The 17,439-nt window shown below is 34.2% G+C and overlaps 34 non-coding genes across 34 annotated transcripts; all 34 read left to right on the top strand.

Annotated features, from left to right (window-relative positions):
• Positions 1-185: 185 nt before the first annotated feature.
• Positions 186-274, top strand: TRNAY-GUA (transfer RNA tyrosine (anticodon GUA)). Its single transcript is given in 2 exon segments — positions 186-222; positions 239-274. It is a non-coding gene; the product is annotated as a tRNA-Tyr (tRNA).
• A 530-nt stretch (positions 275-804) lies between these two features.
• On the top strand, positions 805-893 carry TRNAY-GUA (transfer RNA tyrosine (anticodon GUA)). The gene is given in 2 exon segments: positions 805-841; positions 858-893. It is a non-coding gene; the product is annotated as a tRNA-Tyr (tRNA).
• A 220-nt stretch (positions 894-1,113) lies between these two features.
• On the top strand, positions 1,114-1,202 carry TRNAY-GUA (transfer RNA tyrosine (anticodon GUA)). Its single transcript is given in 2 exon segments — positions 1,114-1,150; positions 1,167-1,202. It is a non-coding gene; the product is annotated as a tRNA-Tyr (tRNA).
• A 221-nt stretch (positions 1,203-1,423) lies between these two features.
• Positions 1,424-1,512, top strand: TRNAY-GUA (transfer RNA tyrosine (anticodon GUA)). Its single transcript is given in 2 exon segments — positions 1,424-1,460; positions 1,477-1,512. It is a non-coding gene; the product is annotated as a tRNA-Tyr (tRNA).
• Positions 1,513-2,042: 530 nt separating this feature from the next.
• TRNAY-GUA (transfer RNA tyrosine (anticodon GUA)) lies at positions 2,043-2,131 on the top strand. Its single transcript is given in 2 exon segments — positions 2,043-2,079; positions 2,096-2,131. It is a non-coding gene; the product is annotated as a tRNA-Tyr (tRNA).
• A 220-nt stretch (positions 2,132-2,351) lies between these two features.
• On the top strand, positions 2,352-2,440 carry TRNAY-GUA (transfer RNA tyrosine (anticodon GUA)). Its single transcript is given in 2 exon segments — positions 2,352-2,388; positions 2,405-2,440. It is a non-coding gene; the product is annotated as a tRNA-Tyr (tRNA).
• Positions 2,441-2,661: 221 nt separating this feature from the next.
• Positions 2,662-2,750, top strand: TRNAY-GUA (transfer RNA tyrosine (anticodon GUA)). Its single transcript is given in 2 exon segments — positions 2,662-2,698; positions 2,715-2,750. It is a non-coding gene; the product is annotated as a tRNA-Tyr (tRNA).
• A 221-nt stretch (positions 2,751-2,971) lies between these two features.
• Positions 2,972-3,060, top strand: TRNAY-GUA (transfer RNA tyrosine (anticodon GUA)). Its single transcript is given in 2 exon segments — positions 2,972-3,008; positions 3,025-3,060. It is a non-coding gene; the product is annotated as a tRNA-Tyr (tRNA).
• Positions 3,061-3,281: 221 nt separating this feature from the next.
• Positions 3,282-3,370, top strand: TRNAY-GUA (transfer RNA tyrosine (anticodon GUA)). Its single transcript is given in 2 exon segments — positions 3,282-3,318; positions 3,335-3,370. It is a non-coding gene; the product is annotated as a tRNA-Tyr (tRNA).
• Positions 3,371-3,591: 221 nt separating this feature from the next.
• Positions 3,592-3,680, top strand: TRNAY-GUA (transfer RNA tyrosine (anticodon GUA)). The gene is given in 2 exon segments: positions 3,592-3,628; positions 3,645-3,680. It is a non-coding gene; the product is annotated as a tRNA-Tyr (tRNA).
• A 529-nt stretch (positions 3,681-4,209) lies between these two features.
• Positions 4,210-4,298, top strand: TRNAY-GUA (transfer RNA tyrosine (anticodon GUA)). The gene is given in 2 exon segments: positions 4,210-4,246; positions 4,263-4,298. It is a non-coding gene; the product is annotated as a tRNA-Tyr (tRNA).
• Positions 4,299-4,826: 528 nt separating this feature from the next.
• On the top strand, positions 4,827-4,915 carry TRNAY-GUA (transfer RNA tyrosine (anticodon GUA)). Its single transcript is given in 2 exon segments — positions 4,827-4,863; positions 4,880-4,915. It is a non-coding gene; the product is annotated as a tRNA-Tyr (tRNA).
• A 221-nt stretch (positions 4,916-5,136) lies between these two features.
• Positions 5,137-5,225, top strand: TRNAY-GUA (transfer RNA tyrosine (anticodon GUA)). The gene is given in 2 exon segments: positions 5,137-5,173; positions 5,190-5,225. It is a non-coding gene; the product is annotated as a tRNA-Tyr (tRNA).
• Positions 5,226-5,752: 527 nt separating this feature from the next.
• Positions 5,753-5,841, top strand: TRNAY-GUA (transfer RNA tyrosine (anticodon GUA)). Its single transcript is given in 2 exon segments — positions 5,753-5,789; positions 5,806-5,841. It is a non-coding gene; the product is annotated as a tRNA-Tyr (tRNA).
• A 529-nt stretch (positions 5,842-6,370) lies between these two features.
• Positions 6,371-6,459, top strand: TRNAY-GUA (transfer RNA tyrosine (anticodon GUA)). The gene is given in 2 exon segments: positions 6,371-6,407; positions 6,424-6,459. It is a non-coding gene; the product is annotated as a tRNA-Tyr (tRNA).
• A 220-nt stretch (positions 6,460-6,679) lies between these two features.
• Positions 6,680-6,768, top strand: TRNAY-GUA (transfer RNA tyrosine (anticodon GUA)). Its single transcript is given in 2 exon segments — positions 6,680-6,716; positions 6,733-6,768. It is a non-coding gene; the product is annotated as a tRNA-Tyr (tRNA).
• A 531-nt stretch (positions 6,769-7,299) lies between these two features.
• Positions 7,300-7,388, top strand: TRNAY-GUA (transfer RNA tyrosine (anticodon GUA)). Its single transcript is given in 2 exon segments — positions 7,300-7,336; positions 7,353-7,388. It is a non-coding gene; the product is annotated as a tRNA-Tyr (tRNA).
• A 222-nt stretch (positions 7,389-7,610) lies between these two features.
• Positions 7,611-7,699, top strand: TRNAY-GUA (transfer RNA tyrosine (anticodon GUA)). The gene is given in 2 exon segments: positions 7,611-7,647; positions 7,664-7,699. It is a non-coding gene; the product is annotated as a tRNA-Tyr (tRNA).
• An 841-nt stretch (positions 7,700-8,540) lies between these two features.
• Positions 8,541-8,629, top strand: TRNAY-GUA (transfer RNA tyrosine (anticodon GUA)). Its single transcript is given in 2 exon segments — positions 8,541-8,577; positions 8,594-8,629. It is a non-coding gene; the product is annotated as a tRNA-Tyr (tRNA).
• A 221-nt stretch (positions 8,630-8,850) lies between these two features.
• Positions 8,851-8,939, top strand: TRNAY-GUA (transfer RNA tyrosine (anticodon GUA)). Its single transcript is given in 2 exon segments — positions 8,851-8,887; positions 8,904-8,939. It is a non-coding gene; the product is annotated as a tRNA-Tyr (tRNA).
• Positions 8,940-9,160: 221 nt separating this feature from the next.
• On the top strand, positions 9,161-9,249 carry TRNAY-GUA (transfer RNA tyrosine (anticodon GUA)). Its single transcript is given in 2 exon segments — positions 9,161-9,197; positions 9,214-9,249. It is a non-coding gene; the product is annotated as a tRNA-Tyr (tRNA).
• A 1,151-nt stretch (positions 9,250-10,400) lies between these two features.
• Positions 10,401-10,489, top strand: TRNAY-GUA (transfer RNA tyrosine (anticodon GUA)). The gene is given in 2 exon segments: positions 10,401-10,437; positions 10,454-10,489. It is a non-coding gene; the product is annotated as a tRNA-Tyr (tRNA).
• A 221-nt stretch (positions 10,490-10,710) lies between these two features.
• Positions 10,711-10,799, top strand: TRNAY-GUA (transfer RNA tyrosine (anticodon GUA)). The gene is given in 2 exon segments: positions 10,711-10,747; positions 10,764-10,799. It is a non-coding gene; the product is annotated as a tRNA-Tyr (tRNA).
• A 221-nt stretch (positions 10,800-11,020) lies between these two features.
• TRNAY-GUA (transfer RNA tyrosine (anticodon GUA)) lies at positions 11,021-11,109 on the top strand. The gene is given in 2 exon segments: positions 11,021-11,057; positions 11,074-11,109. It is a non-coding gene; the product is annotated as a tRNA-Tyr (tRNA).
• Positions 11,110-11,639: 530 nt separating this feature from the next.
• Positions 11,640-11,728, top strand: TRNAY-GUA (transfer RNA tyrosine (anticodon GUA)). Its single transcript is given in 2 exon segments — positions 11,640-11,676; positions 11,693-11,728. It is a non-coding gene; the product is annotated as a tRNA-Tyr (tRNA).
• Positions 11,729-12,257: 529 nt separating this feature from the next.
• On the top strand, positions 12,258-12,346 carry TRNAY-GUA (transfer RNA tyrosine (anticodon GUA)). The gene is given in 2 exon segments: positions 12,258-12,294; positions 12,311-12,346. It is a non-coding gene; the product is annotated as a tRNA-Tyr (tRNA).
• A 530-nt stretch (positions 12,347-12,876) lies between these two features.
• TRNAH-GUG (transfer RNA histidin (anticodon GUG)) lies at positions 12,877-12,965 on the top strand. The gene is given in 2 exon segments: positions 12,877-12,913; positions 12,930-12,965. It is a non-coding gene; the product is annotated as a tRNA-His (tRNA).
• A 532-nt stretch (positions 12,966-13,497) lies between these two features.
• On the top strand, positions 13,498-13,586 carry TRNAY-GUA (transfer RNA tyrosine (anticodon GUA)). The gene is given in 2 exon segments: positions 13,498-13,534; positions 13,551-13,586. It is a non-coding gene; the product is annotated as a tRNA-Tyr (tRNA).
• A 529-nt stretch (positions 13,587-14,115) lies between these two features.
• Positions 14,116-14,204, top strand: TRNAY-GUA (transfer RNA tyrosine (anticodon GUA)). The gene is given in 2 exon segments: positions 14,116-14,152; positions 14,169-14,204. It is a non-coding gene; the product is annotated as a tRNA-Tyr (tRNA).
• An 839-nt stretch (positions 14,205-15,043) lies between these two features.
• On the top strand, positions 15,044-15,132 carry TRNAH-GUG (transfer RNA histidin (anticodon GUG)). Its single transcript is given in 2 exon segments — positions 15,044-15,080; positions 15,097-15,132. It is a non-coding gene; the product is annotated as a tRNA-His (tRNA).
• A 532-nt stretch (positions 15,133-15,664) lies between these two features.
• Positions 15,665-15,753, top strand: TRNAY-GUA (transfer RNA tyrosine (anticodon GUA)). Its single transcript is given in 2 exon segments — positions 15,665-15,701; positions 15,718-15,753. It is a non-coding gene; the product is annotated as a tRNA-Tyr (tRNA).
• A 221-nt stretch (positions 15,754-15,974) lies between these two features.
• TRNAY-GUA (transfer RNA tyrosine (anticodon GUA)) lies at positions 15,975-16,063 on the top strand. Its single transcript is given in 2 exon segments — positions 15,975-16,011; positions 16,028-16,063. It is a non-coding gene; the product is annotated as a tRNA-Tyr (tRNA).
• A 221-nt stretch (positions 16,064-16,284) lies between these two features.
• On the top strand, positions 16,285-16,373 carry TRNAY-GUA (transfer RNA tyrosine (anticodon GUA)). The gene is given in 2 exon segments: positions 16,285-16,321; positions 16,338-16,373. It is a non-coding gene; the product is annotated as a tRNA-Tyr (tRNA).
• A 530-nt stretch (positions 16,374-16,903) lies between these two features.
• Positions 16,904-16,992, top strand: TRNAY-GUA (transfer RNA tyrosine (anticodon GUA)). Its single transcript is given in 2 exon segments — positions 16,904-16,940; positions 16,957-16,992. It is a non-coding gene; the product is annotated as a tRNA-Tyr (tRNA).
• The last annotated feature ends 447 nt before the right edge of the window (positions 16,993-17,439 follow it).

Here is a 17,439-nt window from a genome sequence, read left to right as displayed (position 1 = left end):
TCTGCATTATTTTAAAAACATTTTATGATTATCTTTCAATGAGAGGTTTGAAGAAGTTTTATGGTATTTCAGGAATTCTTGAGAAGTTTTTTAATAGAAATTGTGTCAATTATAGAACAAAACAATATAATCTCTTCTCGAAAATGTAAGGATCGTATGAATGTTTTGATCGAATGCTGTAGCATCCGTCGATAGCTCAGTTGGCAGAGCGGTGGACTGTAGAAGCGATCTCGTAGAAATCCATAGGTCGCTGGTTCGACTCCGGCTCGACGGAATAAGTTTTTTTCGAATTTGACAATAAGTTTTTAAATCTGCATTATTTTAAAAACATTTTATTTTTATCTTTCAATGAGAGGTTTGAAGAAGTTCTATGGTATTTCAGGAATTGTTGAGAAGTTTTTAATAGAAATTGTGTCAATTATAGAACAAAACAATATAATCTTTTCTCGAAAATGAAAGGATCGTATGAATGTTTTGATCGAACGTTGTAGCATCCGTCGATAGCTCAGTTGGCAGAGCGGTGGACTGTAGAAGTGATCACGTAGAAATCCATAGGTCGCTAGTTCGACTCCGGCTCGACGGAAGAAGTTTTTTTCAAATTTGACAATAAGTTTTTAAATCTGCGTTATTATAAAAACATTTTATTTTTATCTTTCAATGAGAGGTTTGAAGAAGTTTTATGGTATTTCAGGAATTGTTGAGAAGTTTTTTAATAGAAATTGTGTCAATTATAGAACAAAACAATATAATCTCTTCTCGAAAATGTAAGGATCGTATGAATGTTTTGATCGAACGTTGTAGCATCCGTCGATAGCTCAGTTGGCAGAGCGGTGGACTGTAGAAGCGATCTCGTAGAAATCCATAGGTCGCTGGTTCGACTCCGGCTCGACGGAAGAAGTTTTTTTCAACTTGACAATAAGTTTTTAAATCTGCATTATTTTAAAAACATTTTATTTTTATCTTTCAATGAGAGGTTTGAAGAAGTTCTATGGTATTTCAGGAATTGTTGAGAAATTTTTTAATAGAAATTGTGTCAATTATAGAACAAAACAATATAATCTCTTCTCGAAAATGTAAGGATCGTATGAATGTTTTGATCGAACGTTGTAGCATCCGTCGATAGCTCAGTTGGCAGAGCGGTGGACTGTAGAAGTGATCTCGTAGAAATCCATAGGTCGCTGGTTCGACTCCGGCTCGACGGAAGAAGCTTTTTTCGAATTTGACAATAAGTTTTTAAATCTGCATTATTTTAAAAACATTTTATTTTTATCTTTCAATGAGAGGTTTGAAGAAGTTCTATGGTATTTCAGGAATTGTTGAGAAATTTTTTAATAGAAATTGTGTCAATTATAGAACAAAACAATATAATCTCTTCTCGAAAATGTAACGATCGTATGAATGTTTTGATCGAACGTTGTAGCATCCGTCGATAGCTCAGTTGGCAGAGCGGTGGACTGTAGAAGCGATCTCGTAGAAATCCATAGGTCGCTGGTTCGACTCCGGCTCGACGGAAGAAGTTTTTTTCGAATTTGACAATAAGTTTTTAAATCTGCATTATTTTAAAAACATTTTATTTTTATCTTTCAATGAGAGGTTTGAAGAAGTTCTATGTTATTTCAGGAATTGTTGAGAAGTTTTTAATAGAAATTGTGTCAATTATAGAACAAAACAATATAATCTTTTCTCGAAAATGAAAGGATCGTATGAATGTTTTGATCGAACGTTGTAGCATCCGTCGATAGCTCAGTTGGCAGAGCGGTGGACTGTAGAAGTGATCTCGTAGAAATCCATAGGTCGCTAGTTCGACTCCGGCTCGACGGAAGAAGTTTTTTTCGAATTTGACAATAAGTTTTTAAATCTGTATTATTATAAAAACATTTTATTTTTATCTTTCAATGAGAGGTTTGAAGAAGTTTTATGGTATTTCAGGAATTGTTGAGAAGTTTTTTAATAGAAATTGTGTCAATTATAGAACAAAACAATATAATCTCTTCTCGAAAATGTAAGGATCGTATGAATGTTTTGATCGAACGTTGTAGCATCCGTCGATAGCTCAGTTGGCAGAGCGGTGGACTGTAGAAGCGATCTCGTAGAAATCCATAGGTCGCTGGTTCGACTCCGGCTCGACGGAAGAAGTTTTTTTCAACTTGACAATAAGTTTTTAAATCTGCATTATTTTAAAAACATTTTATTTTTATCTTTCAATGAGAGGTTTGAAGAAGTTCTATGGTATTTCAGGAATTGTTGAGAAATTTTTTAATAGAAATTGTGTCAATTATAGAACAAAACAATATAATCTCTTCTCGAAAATGTAAGGATCGTATGAATGTTTTGATCGAACGTTGTAGCATCCGTCGATAGCTCAGTTGGCAGAGCGGTGGACTGTAGAAGTGATCTCGTAGAAATCCATAGGTCGCTGGTTCGACTCCGGCTCGACGGAAGAAGCTTTTTTCGAATTTGACAATAAGTTTTTAAATCTGCATTATTTTAAAAACATTTTATTTTTATCTTTCAATGAGAGGTTTGAAGAAGTTCTATGGTATTTCAGGAATTGTTGAGAAATTTTTTAATAGAAATTGTGTCAATTATAGAACAAAACAATATAATCTCTTCTCGAAAATGTAACGATCGTATGAATGTTTTGATCGAACGTTGTAGCATCCGTCGATAGCTCAGTTGGCAGAGCGGTGGACTGTAGAAGCGATCTCGTAGAAATCCATAGGTCGCTGGTTCGACTCCGGCTCGACGGAAGAAGTTTTTTTCGAATTTGACAATAAGTTTTTAAATCTGCATTATTATAAAAACATTTTATTTTTATCTTTCAATGAGAGGTTTGAAGAAGTTTTATGGTATTTCAGGAATTGTTGAGAAGTTTTTTAATAGAAATTGTGTCAATTATAGAACAAAACAATATAATATCTTCTCGAAAATGTAAGGATCGTATGAATGTTTTGATCGAACGTTGTAGCATCCGTCGATAGCTCAGTTGGCAGAGCGGTGGACTGTAGAAGTGATCTCGTAGAAATCCATAGGTCGCTGGTTCGACTCCGGCTCGACGGAATAAGTTTTTTTTTTAACTTGACAATAAGATTTTAAATCTGCATTATTTTAAAAACATTTTATTTTTATCTTTCAATGAGAGGTTTGAAGAAGTTCTATGGTATTTCCGGAATTGTTGAGAAGTTTTTAATAGAAATTGTGTCAATTATAGAACAAAACAATATAATCTCTTCTCGAAAATGAAAGGTTCGTATGAATGTTTTGATCGAACGTTGTAGCATCCGTCGATAGCTCAGTTGGCAGAGCGGTGGACTGTAGAAGTGATCTCGGAGAAATCCATAGGTCGCTGGTTCGACTCCGGCTCGACGGAAGAAGTTTTTTTCGAATTTGACAATAAGTTTTTAAATCTGCATTATTTTAAAAACATTTTATGATTATCTTTCAATGAGAGGTTTGAAGAAGTTTTATGGTATTTCAGGAATTCTTGAGAAGTTTTTTAATAGAAATTGTGTCAATTATAGAACAAAACAATATAATCTCTTCTCGAAAATGTAAGGATCGTATGAATGTTTTGATCGAATGCTGTAGCATCCGTCGATAGCTCAGTTGGCAGAGCGGTGGACTGTAGAAGCGATCTCGTAGAAATCCATAGGTCGCTGGTTCGACTCCGGCTCGACGGAATAAGTTTTTTTCGAATTTGACAATAAGTTTTTAAATCTGCATTATTTTAAAAACATTTTATTTTTATCTTTCAATGAGAGGTTTGAAGAAGTTCTATGGTATTTCAGGAATTGTTGAGAAGTTTTTAATAGAAATTGTGTCAATTATAGAACAAAACAATATAATCTTTTCTCGAAAATGAAAGGATCGTATGAATGTTTTGATCGAACGTTGTAGCATCCGTCGATAGCTCAGTTGGCAGAGCGGTGGACTGTAGAAGTGATCCCGTAGAAATCCATAGGTCGCTGGTTCGACTCGGCTAGACGGAAGAAGTTTTTTTCGAATTTGACAATAAGTTTTTAAATCTGCATTATTATAAAAACATTTTATTTTTATCTTTCAATGAGAGGTTTGAAGAAGTTTTATGGTATTTCAGGAATTGTTGAGAAGTTTTTTAATAGAAATTGTGTCAATTATAGAACAAAACAATATAATCTCTTCTCGAAAATGTAAGGATCGTATGAATGTTTTGATCGAACGTTGTAGTATCCGTCGATGGCTCAGTTGGCAGAGCGGTGGACTGTAGAAGTGATCTCGTAGAAATCCATAGGTCGCTGGTTCGACTCCGGCTCGACGGAAGAAGTTTTTTTCGAATTTGACAATAAGTTTTTAAATCTGCATTATTTTAAAAACATTTTATTTTTATCTTTCAATGAGAGGTTTGAAGAAGTTCTATGGTATTTCAGGAATTGTTGAGAAGTTTTTAATAGAAATTGTGTCAATTATAGAACAAAACAATATAATCTCTTCTCGAAAATGTAAGGATGGTATGAATGTTTTGATCGAACGTTGTAGCATCCGTCGATAGCTCAGTTGGCAGAGCGGTGGACTGTAGAAGCGATCTCGTAGAAATCCAAAGGTCGCTGGTTCGACTCCGGCTCGACGGAAGAAGTTTTTTTCAACTTGACAATAAGATTTTAAATCTGCATTATTTTAAAAACATTTTATTTTTATCTTTCAATGAGAGGTTTGAAGAAGTTCTATGGTATTTCAGGAATTGTTGAGAAGTTTTTAATAGAAATTGTGTCAATTATAGAACAAAACAATATAATCTCTTCTCGAAAATGAAAGGTTCGTATGAATGTTTTGATCGAACGTTGTAGCATCCGTCGATAGCTCAGTTGGCAGAGCGGTGGACTGTAGAAGTGATCTCGGAGAAATCCATAGGTCGCTGGTTCGACTCCGGCTCGACGGAAGAAGTTTTTTTCGAATTTGACAATAAGTTTTTAAATCTGCATTATTTTAAAAACATTTTATGATTATCTTTCAATGAGAGGTTTGAAGAAGTTTTATGGTATTTCAGGAATTCTTGAGAAGTTTTTTAATAGAAATTGTGTCAATTATAGAACAAAACAATATAATCTCTTCTCGAAAATGTAAGGATCGTATGAATGTTTTGATCGAATGCTGTAGCATCCGTCGATAGCTCAGTTGGCAGAGCGGTGGACTGTAGAAGCGATCTCGTAGAAATCCATAGGTCGCTGGTTCGACTCCGGCTCGACGGAATAAGTTTTTTTCGAATTTGACAATAAGTTTTTAAATCTGCATTATTTTAAAAACATTTTATTTTTATCTTTCAATGAGAGGTTTGAAGAAGTTCTATGGTATTTCAGGAATTGTTGAGAAGTTTTTAATAGAAATTGTGTCAATTATAGAACAAAACAATATAATCTTTTCTCGAAAATGAAAGGATCGTATGAATGTTTTGATCGAACGTTGTAGCATCCGTCGATAGCTCAGTTGGCAGAGCGGTGGACTGTAGAAGTGATCCCGTAGAAATCCATAGGTCGCTGGTTCGACTCCGGCTAGACGGAAGAAGTTTTTTTCGAATTTGACAATAAGTTTTTAAATCTGCATTATTATAAAAACATTTTATTTTTATCTTTCAATGAGAGGTTTGAAGAAGTTTTATGGTATTTCAGGAATTGTTGAGAAGTTTTTTAATAGAAATTGTGTCAATTATAGAACAAAATATAATCTCTTCTCGAAAATGTAAGGATCGTATGAATGTTTTGATCGAACGTTGTAGTATCCGTCGATGGCTCAGTTGGCAGAGCGGTGGACTGTAGAAGTGATCTCGTAGAAATCCATAGGTCGCTGGTTCGACTCCGGCTCGACGGAAGAAGTTTTTTTCGAATTTGACAATAAGTTTTTAAATCTGCATTATTTTAAAAACATTTTATTTTTATCTTTCAATGAGAGGTTTGAAGAAGTTCTATGGTATTTCAGGAATTGTTGAGAAGTTTTTAATAGAAATTGTGTCAATTATAGAACAAAACAATATAATCTCTTCTCGAAAATGTAAGGATGGTATGAATGTTTTGATCGAACGTTGTAGCATCCGTCGATAGCTCAGTTGGCAGAGCGGTGGACTGTAGAAGCGATCTCGTAGAAATCCAAAGGTCGCTGGTTCGACTCCGGCTCGACGGAAGAAGTTTTTTTCAACTTGACAATAAGATTTTAAATCTGCATTATTTTAAAAACATTTTATTTTTATCTTTCAATGAGAGGTTTGAAGAAGTTCTATGGTATTTCAGGAATTGTTGAGAAATTTTTTAATAAAAATTGTGTCAATTATAGAACAAAACAATATAATCCCTTCTCGAAAATGTAAGGATCGTATGAATGTTTTGATCGAACGTTGCAGCATCCGTCGATAGCTCAGTTGGCAGAGCGGTGGACTGTAGAAACGATCTCGTAGAAATCCATAGGTCGCTGGTTCGACTCCGGCTCGACGGAAGAAGTTTTTTTCAACTTGACAATAAGTTTTTAAATCTGCATTATTTTAAAAACATTTTATTTTTATCTTTCAATGAGAGGTTTGAAGAAGTTCTATGGTATTTCAGGAATTGTTGAGAAATTTTTTAATAGAAATTGTGTCAATTATAGAACAAAACAATATAATCTCTTCTCGAAAATGTAAGGATCGTATGAATGTTTTGATCGAACGTTGTAGCATCCGTCGATAGCTCAGTTGGCAGAGCGGTGGACTGTAGAAGTGATCTCGTAGAAATCCATAGGTCGCTGGTTCGACTCCGGCTCGACGGAAGAAGCTTTTTTCGAATTTGACAATAAGTTTTTAAATCTGCATTATTATAAAAACATTTTATTTTTATCTTTCAATGAGAGGTTTGAAGAAGTTCTATGGTATTTCAGGAATTGTTGAGAAATTTTTTAATAGAAATTGTGTCAATTATAGAACAAAACAATATAATCTCTTCTCGAAAATGTAACGATCGTATGAATGTTTTGATCGAACGTTGTAGCATCCGTCGATAGCTCAGTTGGCAGAGCGGTGGACTGTAGAAGCGATCTCGTAGAAATCCATAGGTCGCTGGTTCGACTCCGGTTCGACGGAAGAAGTTTTTTTCGAATTTGACAATAAGTTTTTAAATCTGCATTATTATAAAAACATTTTATTTTTATCTTTCAATGAGAGGTTTGAAGAAGTTTTATGGTATTTCAGGAATTGTTGAGAAGTTTTTTAATAGAAATTGTGTCAATTATAGAACAAAACAATATAATCTCTTCTCGAAAATGTAAGGATCGTATGGATGTTTTGATCGAACGTTGTAGCATCCGTCGATGGCTCAGTTGGCAGAGCGGTGGACTGTAGAAGTGATCTCGTAGAAATCCATAGGTCGCTGGTTCGACTCCGGCTCGACGGAATAAGTTTTTTTCGAATTTGACAATAAGTTTTTAAATCTGCATTATTTTAAAAACATTTTATGATTATCTTTCAATGAGAGGTTTGAAGAAGTTTTATGGTATTTCAGGAATTGTTGAGAAGTTTTTTAATAGAAATTGTGTCAATTATAGAACAAAACAATATAATCTCTTCTCGAAAATGTAAGGATTTGTATGAATGTTTTGATCGAACGTTGTAGCATCCGTCGATAGCTCAGTTGGCAGAGCGGTGGACTGTAGAAGTGATCTCGTAGAAATCCATAGGTCGCTGGTTCGACTCCGGCTCGACGGAAGAAGCTTTTTTCGAATTTGACAATAAGTTTTTAAATCTGCATTATTTTAAAAACATTTTATTTTTATCTTTCAATGAGAGGTTTGAAGAAGTTCTATGGTATTTCAGGAATTGTTGAGAAATTTTTTAATAGAAATTGTGTCAATTATAGAACAAAACAATATAATCTCTTCTCGAAAATGTAAGGATCGTATGAATGTTTTGATCGAACGTTGTAGCATCCGTCGATAGCTCAGTTGGCAGAGTGGTGGACTGTAGAAGCGATCTCGTAGAAATCCATAGGTCGCTGGTTCGACTCCGGCTAGACGGAATAAGTTTTTTTCGAATTTGACAATAAGTTTTTAAATCTGCATTATTATAAAAACATTTTAATTTTATCTTTCAATGAGAGGTTTGAAGAAGTTTTATGGTATTTCAGGAATTGTTGAGAAGTTTTTTAATAGAAATTGTGTCAATTATAGAACAAAACAATATAATCTCTTCTCGAAAATGTAAGGATCGTATGAATGTTTTGATCGAACGTTGTAGCATCCGTCGATAGCTCAGTTGGCAGAGCGGTGGACTGTAGAAGTGATCTCGTAGAAATCCATAGGTCGCTGGTTCGACTCCGGCTGGACGGAATAAGTTTTTTTTTTAACTTGACAATAAGATTTTAAATCTGCATTATTTTAAGAACATTTTATTTTTTTCTTTCAATGAGAGGTTTGAAGAAGTTCTATGGTATTTCAGGAATTGTTGAGAAGTTTTTAATAGAAATTGTGTCAATTATAGAACAAAACAATATAATCTTTTCTCGAAAATGAAAGGATCGTATGAATGTTTTGATCGAACGTTGTAGCATCCGTCGATAGCTCAGTTGGCAGAGCGGTGGACTGTAGAAGTGATCTCGCAGAAATCCATAGGTCGCTGGTTCGACTCCGGCTCGACGGAAGAAGTTTTTTTCGAATTTGACAATAAGTTTTTAAATCTGCATTATTATAAAAACATTTTATTTTTATCTTTCAATGAGAGGTTTGAAGAAGTTTTATGGTATTTCAGGAATTGTTGAGAAGTTTTTTAATAGAAATTGTGTCAATTATAGAACAAAACAATATAATCTCTTCTCGAAAATGTAAGGATCGTATGAATGTTTTGATCGAACGTTGTAGCTTCCGTCGATAGCTCAGTTGGCAGAGCGGTGGACTGTAGAAGTGATCTCGTAGAAATCCATAGGTCGCTGGTTCGACTCCGGCTCGACGGAATAAGTTTTTTTTTTAACTTGACAATAAGATTTTAAATCTGCATTATTTTAAAAACATTTTATTTTTATCTTTCAATGAGAGGTTTGAAGAAGTTCTATGGTATTTCAGGAATTGTTGAGAAGTTTTTAATAGAAATTGTGTCAATTATAGAACAAAACAATATAATCTCTTCTCGAAAATGAAAGGTTCGTATGAATGTTTTGATCGAACGTTGTAGCATCCGTCGATAGCTCAGTTGGCAGAGCGGTGGACTGTAGAAGTGATCTCGTAGAAATCCATAGGTCGCTGGTTCGACTCCGGCTCGACGGAAGAAGTTTTTTTCGAATTTGACAATAAGTTTTTAAATCTGCATTATTTTAAAAACATTTTATGATTATCTTTCAATGAGAGGTTTGAAGAAGTTTTATGGTATTTCAGGAATTGTTGAGAAGTTTTTTAATAGAAATTGTGTCAATTATAGAACAAAACAATATAATCTCTTCTCGAAAATGTAAGGATCGTATGAATGTTTTGATCGAACGTTGTAGCATCCGTCGATAGCTCAGTTGGCAGAGCGGTGGACTGTAGAAGTGATCTCGTAGAAATCCATAGGTCGCTGATTCGACTCCGGCTCGACGGAAGAAGCTTTTTTCGAATTTGACAATAAGTTTTTAAATCTGCATTATTTTAAAAACATTTTATTTTTATCTTTCAATGAGAGGTTTGAAGAAGTTCTATGGTATTTCAGGAATTGTTGAGAAATTTTTTAATAGAAATTGTGTCAATTATAGAACAAAACAATATAATCTCTTCTCGAAAATGTAAGGATCGTATGAATGTTTTGATCGAACGTTGTAGCATCCGTCGATAGCTCAGTTGGCAGAGTGGTGGACTGTAGAAGCGATCTCGTAGAAATCCATAGGTCGCTGGTTCGACTCCGGCTAGACGGAAGAAGTTTTTTTCGAATTTGACAATAAGTTTTTAAATCTGCATTATTATAAAAACATTTTATTTTTATCTTTCAATGAGAGGTTTGAAGAAGTTTTATGGTATTTCAGGAATTGTTGAGAAGTTTTTTAATAGAAATTGTGTCAATTATAGAACAAAACAATATAATCTCTTCTCGAAAATGTAAGGATCGTATGAATGTTTTGATCGAACGTTGTAGCATCCGTCGATAGCTCCGTTGGCAGAGCGGTGGACTGTAGAAGTGATCTCGTAGAAATCCATAGGTCGCTGGTTCGACTCCGGCTCGACGGAAGAAGCTTTTTTCGAATTTGACAATAAGTTTTTAAATCTGCATTATTTTAAAAACATTTTATTTTTATCTTTCAATGAGAGGTTTGAAGAAGTTCTATGGTATTTCAGGAATTGTTGAGAAATTTTTTAATAGAAATTGTGTCAATTATAGAACAAAACAATATAATCTCTTCTCGAAAATGTAAGGATCGTATGAATGTTTTGATCGAACGTTGTAGCATCCGTCGATGGCTCAGTTGGCAGAGCGGTGGACTGTAGAAGTGATCTCGTAGAAATCCATAGGTCGCTGGTTCGACTCCGGCTCGACGGAATAAGTTTTTTTTTTAACTTGACAATAAGATTTTAAATCTGCATTATTTTAAAAACATTTTATTTTTATCTGTCAATGAGAGATTTGAAGAAGTTCTATGGTATTTCAGGAATTGTTGAGAAGTTTTTAATAGAAATTGTGTCAATTATAGAACAAAACAATATAATCTCTTCTCGAAAATGAAAGGTTCGTATGAATGTTTTGATCGAACCTTGTAGCATCCGTCGATAGCTCAGTTGGCAGAGCGGTGGACTGTAGAAGTGATCTCGTAGAAATCCATAGGTCGCTGGTTCGACTCCGGCTCGACGGAAGAAGTTTTTTTCGAATTTGACAATAAGTTTTTAAATCTACATTATTTTAAAAACATTTTATGATTATCTTTCAATGAGAGGTTTGAAGAAGTTTTATGGTATTTCAGGAATTCTTGAGAAGTTTTTTAATAGAAATTGTGTCAATTATAGAACAAAACAATATAATCTCTTCTCGAAAATGTAAGGATCGTATGAATGTTTTGATCGAACGTTGTAGCATCCGTCGATAGCTCAGTTGGCAGAGCGGTGGACTGTAGAAGTGATCTTGTAGAAATCCATAGGTCGCTGGTTCGACTCCGGCTCGACGGAATAAGGTTTTTTTGAGCTTGACAATAAGATTTTAAATCTGCATTATTTTAAAAACATTTTATTTTTATCTTTCAATGAGAGGTTTGAAGAAGTTCAATGATATTTCAGGAATTGTTGAGAAGTTTTTTAATAGAAATTGTGTCAATTATAGAACAAAACAATATAATCTCTTCTCGAAAATGGAAGGATCGTATGAATGTTTTGATCGAACGTTGCAGCATCCGTCGATTGCTCAGTTGGCAGAGCGGTGGACTGTAGAAGCGATCTCGTAGAAATCCATAGGTCGCTGGTTCGACTCCTGCTCGACGGAAGAAGTTTTTTTCGAATTTGACAATTAGATTTTAAATCTGCATTATTATAAAAACATTTTATTTTTATCTTTCAATGAGAGGTTTGAAGAAGTTTTATGGTATTTCAGGAATTGTTGAGAAGTTTTTAATAGAAATTGTGCCAATTATAGAACAAAACAATATAATCTCTTCTCGAAAATGAAAGGATCTTATGAATGTTTTGATCGAACGTTGTAGCATCCGTCGATAGCTCAGTTGGCAGAGCGGTGGACTGTAGAAGTGATCTCGTAGAAATCCATAGGTCGCTGGTTCGACTCCGGCTCGACGGAATAAGTTTTTTTTGAACTTGACAATAAGATTTTAAATCTGCATTATTTTAAAAACATTTTATTTTTATCTTTCAATGAGAGGTTTGAAGAAGTTCTATGGTATTTCAGGAATTGTTGAGAAGTTTTTAATAGAAATTGTGTCAATTATAGAACAAAACAATATAATCTCTTCTCGAAAATGAAAGGATCTTATGAATGTTTTGATCGAACGTTGTAGCATCTGTCGATAGCTCAGTTGGCAGAGCGGTGGACTGTAGAAGTGATCTCGTAGAAATCCATATTTCGCTGGTTCGACTCCGGCTCGACGGAAGAAGTTTTTTTCGAATTTGACAATAAGTTTTTAAATCTGCATTATTTTAAAAACATTTTATTTTTATCTTTCAATGAGAGGTTTGAAGAAGTTCTATGGTATTTCAGGAATTGTTGAGAAGTTTTTAATAGAAATTGTGTCAATTATAGAACAAAACAATATAATCTCTTCTCGAAAATGTAAGGATCGTATGAATGTTTTGATCGAACGTTGTAGCATCCGTCGATAGCTCAGTTGGCAGAGCGGTGGACTGTAGAAGCGATCTCGTAGAAATCCATAGGTCGCTGGTTCGACTCCGGCTCGACGGAATAAGTTTTTTTTGAACTTGACAATAAGATTTTAAATCTGCATTATTTTAAAAACATTTTATTTTTATCTTTCAATGAGAGGTTTGAAGAAGTTCTATGGTATTTCAGGAATTGTTGAGAAGTTTTTAATAGAAATTGTGTCAATTATAGAACAAAAGAATATAATCTTTTTTCGAAAATGAAAGGATCGTATGAATGTTTTGATCGAACGTTGTAGCATCCGTCGATAGCTCAGTTGGCAGAGCGGTGAACTGTAGAAGTGATCTCGTAGAAATCCATAGGTCGCTGGTTCGACTCCGGCTCGACGGAAGAAGTTTTTTTCGAATTTGACAATAAGTTTTTAAATCTGCATTATTATAAAAACATTTTATTTTTATCTTTCAATGAGAGGTTTGAAGAAGTTTTATGGTATTTCAGGAATTGTTGAGAAGTTTTTTAATAGAAATAGTGTCAATTATAGAACAAAACAATATAATCTCTTCTCGAAAATGTAAGGATCGTATGAATGTTTTGATCGAACGTTGTAGCATCCGTCGATAGCTCAGTTGGCAGAGCGGTGGACTGTGTAAGTGATCTCGTAGAAATCCATAGGTCGCTGGTTCGACTCCGGCTCGACGGAATAAGTTTTTTTTTTAACTTGACAATAAGATTTTAAATCTGCATTATTTTAAAAACATTTTATTTTTATCTTTCAATGAGAGGTTTGAAGAAGTTCTATGGTATTTCAGGAATTGTTGAGAAATTTTTTAATAGAAATTGTGTCAATTATAGAACAAAACAATATAATCTCTTCTCGAAAATGTAAGGATCGTATGAATGTTTTGATCGAACGTTGTAGCATCCGTCGATAGCTCAGTTGGCAGAGTGGTGGACTGTAGAAGCGATCTCGTAGAAATCCATAGGTCGCTGGTTCGACTCCGGCTAGACGGAAGAAGTTTTTTTCGAATTTGACAATAAGTTTTTAAATCTGCATTATTATAAAAACATTTTATTTTTATCTTTCAATGAGAGGTTTGAAGAAGTTTTATGGTATTTCAGGAATTGTTGAGAAGTTTTTTAATAGAAATTTTGTCAATTATAGAACAAAACAATATAATCTCTTCTCGAAAATGTAAGGATCTTATGAATGTTTTGATCGAACGTTGCAGCATCCGTCGATAGCTCAGTTGGCAGAGCGGTGGACTGTAGAAGTGATCTCGTAGAAATCCATAGGTCGCTGGTTCGACTCCGGCTCGACGGAATAAGTTTTTTTTGAACTTGACAATAAGATTTTAAATCTGCATTATTTTAAAAACATTTTATTTTTATCTTTCAATGAGAGGTTTGAAGAAGTTCTATGGTATTTCAGGAATTGTTGAGAAGTTTTTAATAGAAATTGTGTCAATTATAGAACAAAACAATATAATCTCTTCTCGAAAATGAAAGGATCTTATGAATGTTTTGATCGAACGTTGTAGCATCTGTCGATAGCTCAGTTGGCAGAGCGGTGGACTGTAGAAGTGATCTCGTAGAAATCCATATTTCGCTGGTTCGACTCCGGCTCGACGGAAGAAGTTTTTTTCGAATTTGACAATAAGTTTTTAAATCTGCATTATTTTAAAAACATTTTATTTTTATCTTTCAATGAGAGGTTTGAAGAAGTTCTATGGTATTTCAGGAATTGTTGAGAAGTTTTTAATAGAAATTGTGTCAATTATAGAACAAAACAATATAATCTCTTCTCGAAAATGTAAGGATCGTATGAATGTTTTGATCGAACGTTGTAGCATCCGTCGATAGCTCAGTTGGCAGAGCGGTGGACTGTAGAAGCGATCTCGTAGAAATCCATAGGTCGCTGGTTCGACTCCGGCTCGACGGAATAAGTTTTTTTTGAACTTGACAATAAGATTTTAAATCTGCATTATTTTAAAAACATTTTATTTTTATCTTTCAATGAGAGGTTTGAAGAAGTTCTATGGTATTTCAGGAATTGTTGAGAAGTTTTTAATAGAAATTGTGTCAATTATAGAACAAAAGAATATAATCTTTTTTCGAAAATGAAAGGATCGTATGAATGTTTTGATCGAACGTTGTAGCATCCGTCGATAGCTCAGTTGGCAGAGCGGTGGACCGTAGAAGTGATCTCGTAGAAATCCATAGGTCGCTGGTTCGACTCCGGCTCGACGGAAGAAGTTTTTTTCGAATTTGACAATAAGTTTTTAAATCTGCATTATTATAAAAACATTTTATTTTTATCTTTCAATGAGAGGTTTGAAGAAGTTTTATGGTATTTCAGGAATTGTTGAGAAGTTTTTTAATAGAAATTGTGTCAATTATAGAACAAAACAATATAATCTCTTCTCGAAAATGTAAGGATCGTATGAATGTTTTGATCGAACGTTGTAGCATCCGTCGATAGCTCAGTTGGCAGAGCGGTGGACCGTAGAAGTGATCTAGTAGAAATCCATTGGTCGCTGGTTCGACTCCGGCTCGACGGAAGAAGTTTTTTTCGAATTTGACAATAAGTTTTTAAATCTGCATTATTATAAAAACATTTTATTTTTATCTTTCAATGAGAGGTTTGAAGAAGTTCTATGGTATTTCAGGAATTGTTGAGAAGTTTTTAATAGAAATTGTGTCAATTATAGAACAAAACAATATAATCTCTTCTCGAAAATGTAAGGATCGTATGAATGTTTTGATCGAACGTTGTAGCATCCGTCGATAGCTCAGTTGGCAGAGCGGTGGACTGTGGAAGTGATCTCGTAGAAATCCATAGGTCGCTGGTTCGACTCCGGCTCGACGGAATAAGTTTTTTTTTTAACTTGACAATAAGATTTTAAATCTGCATTATTTTAAAAACATTTTATTTTTATCTTTCAATGAGAGGTTTGAAGAAGTTCTATGGTATTTCAGGAATTGTTGAGAAATTTTTTAATAGAAATTGTGTCAATTATAGAACAAAACAATATAATCTCTTCTCGAAAATGTAAGGATCGTATGAATGTTTTGATCGAACGTTGTAGCATCCGTCGATAGCTCAGTTGGCAGAGTGGTGGACTGTAGAAGCGATCTCGTAGAAATCCATAGGTCGCTGGTTCGACTCCGGCTAGACGGAAGAAGTTTTTTTCGAATTTGACAATAAGTTTTTAAATCTGCATTATTATAAAAACATTTTATTTTTATCTTTCAATGAGAGGTTTGAAGAAGTTTTATGGTATTTCAGGAATTGTTGAGAAGTTTTTTAATAGAAATTTTGTCAATTATAGAACAAAACAATATAATCTCTTCTCGAAAATGTAAGGATCGTATGAATGTTTTGATCGAACGTTGTAGCATCCGTCGATGGCTCAGTTGGCAGAGCGGTGGACTGTAGAAGTGATCTCGTAGAAATCCATAGGTCGCTGGTTCGACTCCGGCTCGACGGAATAAGTTTTTTTTTTAACTTGACAATAAGATTTTAAATCTGCATTATTTTAAAAACATTTTATTTTTATCTGTCAATGAGAGATTTGAAGAAGTTCTATGGTATTTCAGGAATTATTGAGAAGTTTTTAATAGAAATTGTGTCAATTATAGAACAAAACAATATAATCTCTTCTCGAAAATGAAAGGTTCGTATGAATGTTTTGATCGAACGTTGTAGCATCCGTCGATAGCTCAGTTGGCAGAGCGGTGGACTGTAGAAGTGATCTCGTAGAAATCCATAGGTCGCTGGTTCGACTCCGGCTCGACGGAAGAAGTTTTTTTCGAATTTGACAATAAGTTTTTAAATCTACATTATTTTAAAAATATTTTATGATTATCTTTCAATGAGAGGTTTGAAGAAGTTTTATGGTATTTCAGGAATTGTTGAGAAGTTTTTTAATAGAAATTGTGTCAATTATAGAACAAAACAATATAATCTCTTCTCGAAAATGTAAGGATCGTATGAATGTTTTGATCGAACGTTGTAGCATCCGTCGATAGCTCAGTTGGCAGAGCGGTGGACTGTAGAAGTGATCTTGTAGAAATCCATAGGTCGCTGGTTCGACTCCGGCTCGACGGAATAAGGTTTTTTTGAGCTTGACAATAAGATTTTAAATCTGCATTATTTTAAAAACATTTTATTTTTATCTTTCAATGAGAGGTTTGAAGAAGTTCAATGATATTTCAGGAATTGTTGAGAAGTTTTTTAATAGAAATTGTGTCAATTATAGAACAAAACAATATAATCTCTTCTCGAAAATGGAAGGATCGTATGAATGTTTTGATCGAACGTTGCAGCATCCGTCGATTGCTCAGTTGGCAGAGCGGTGGACTGTAGAAGCGATCTCGTAGAAATCCATAGGTCGCTGGTTCGACTCCTGCTCGACGGAAGAAGTTTTTTTCGAATTTGACAATTAGATTTTAAATCTGCATTATTATAAAAACATTTTATTTTTATCTTTCAATGAGAGGTTTGAAGAAGTTTTATGGTATTTCAGGAATTGTTGAGAAGTTTTTAATAGAAATTGTGCCAATTATAGAACAAAACAATATAATCTCTTCTCGAAAATGAAAGGATCTTATGAATGTTTTGATCGAACGTTGTAGCATCCGTCGATAGCTCAGTTGGCAGAGCGGTGGACTGTAGAAGTGATCTCGTAGAAATCCATAGGTCGCTGGTTCGACTCCGGCTCGACGGAATAAGTTTTTTTTGAACTTGACAATAAGATTTTAAATCTGCATTATTTTAAAAACATTTTATTTTTATCTTTCAATGAGAGGTTTGAAGAAGTTCTATGGTATTTCAGGAATTGTTGAGAAGTTTTTAATAGAAATTGTGTCAATTATAGAACAAAACAATATAATCTCTTCTCGAAAATGAAAGGATCTTATGAATGTTTTGATCGAACGTTGTAGCATCTGTCGATAGCTCAGTTGGCAGAGCGGTGGACTGTAGAAGTGATCTCGTAGAAATCCATATTTCGCTGGTTCGACTCCGGCTCGACGGAAGAAGTTTTTTTCGAATTTGACAATAAGTTTTTAAATCTGCATTATTTTAAAAACATTTTATTTTTATCTTTCAATGAGAGGTTTGAAGAAGTTCTATGGTATTTCAGGAATTGTTGAGAAGTTTTTAATAGAAATTG

This window comes from Parasteatoda tepidariorum, chromosome 3 (genome assembly GCF_982258835.1).
Source record: "Parasteatoda tepidariorum strain Cologne lab strain chromosome 3, Ptep-v5.0, whole genome shotgun sequence".
In the NCBI taxonomy this organism is placed as follows: Eukaryota; Metazoa; Arthropoda; class Arachnida; order Araneae; family Theridiidae; genus Parasteatoda; species Parasteatoda tepidariorum.
The sequence above is the reverse complement of the archived record's forward strand: the minus strand, read 5'-3'. Positions and strand labels throughout refer to the sequence as shown.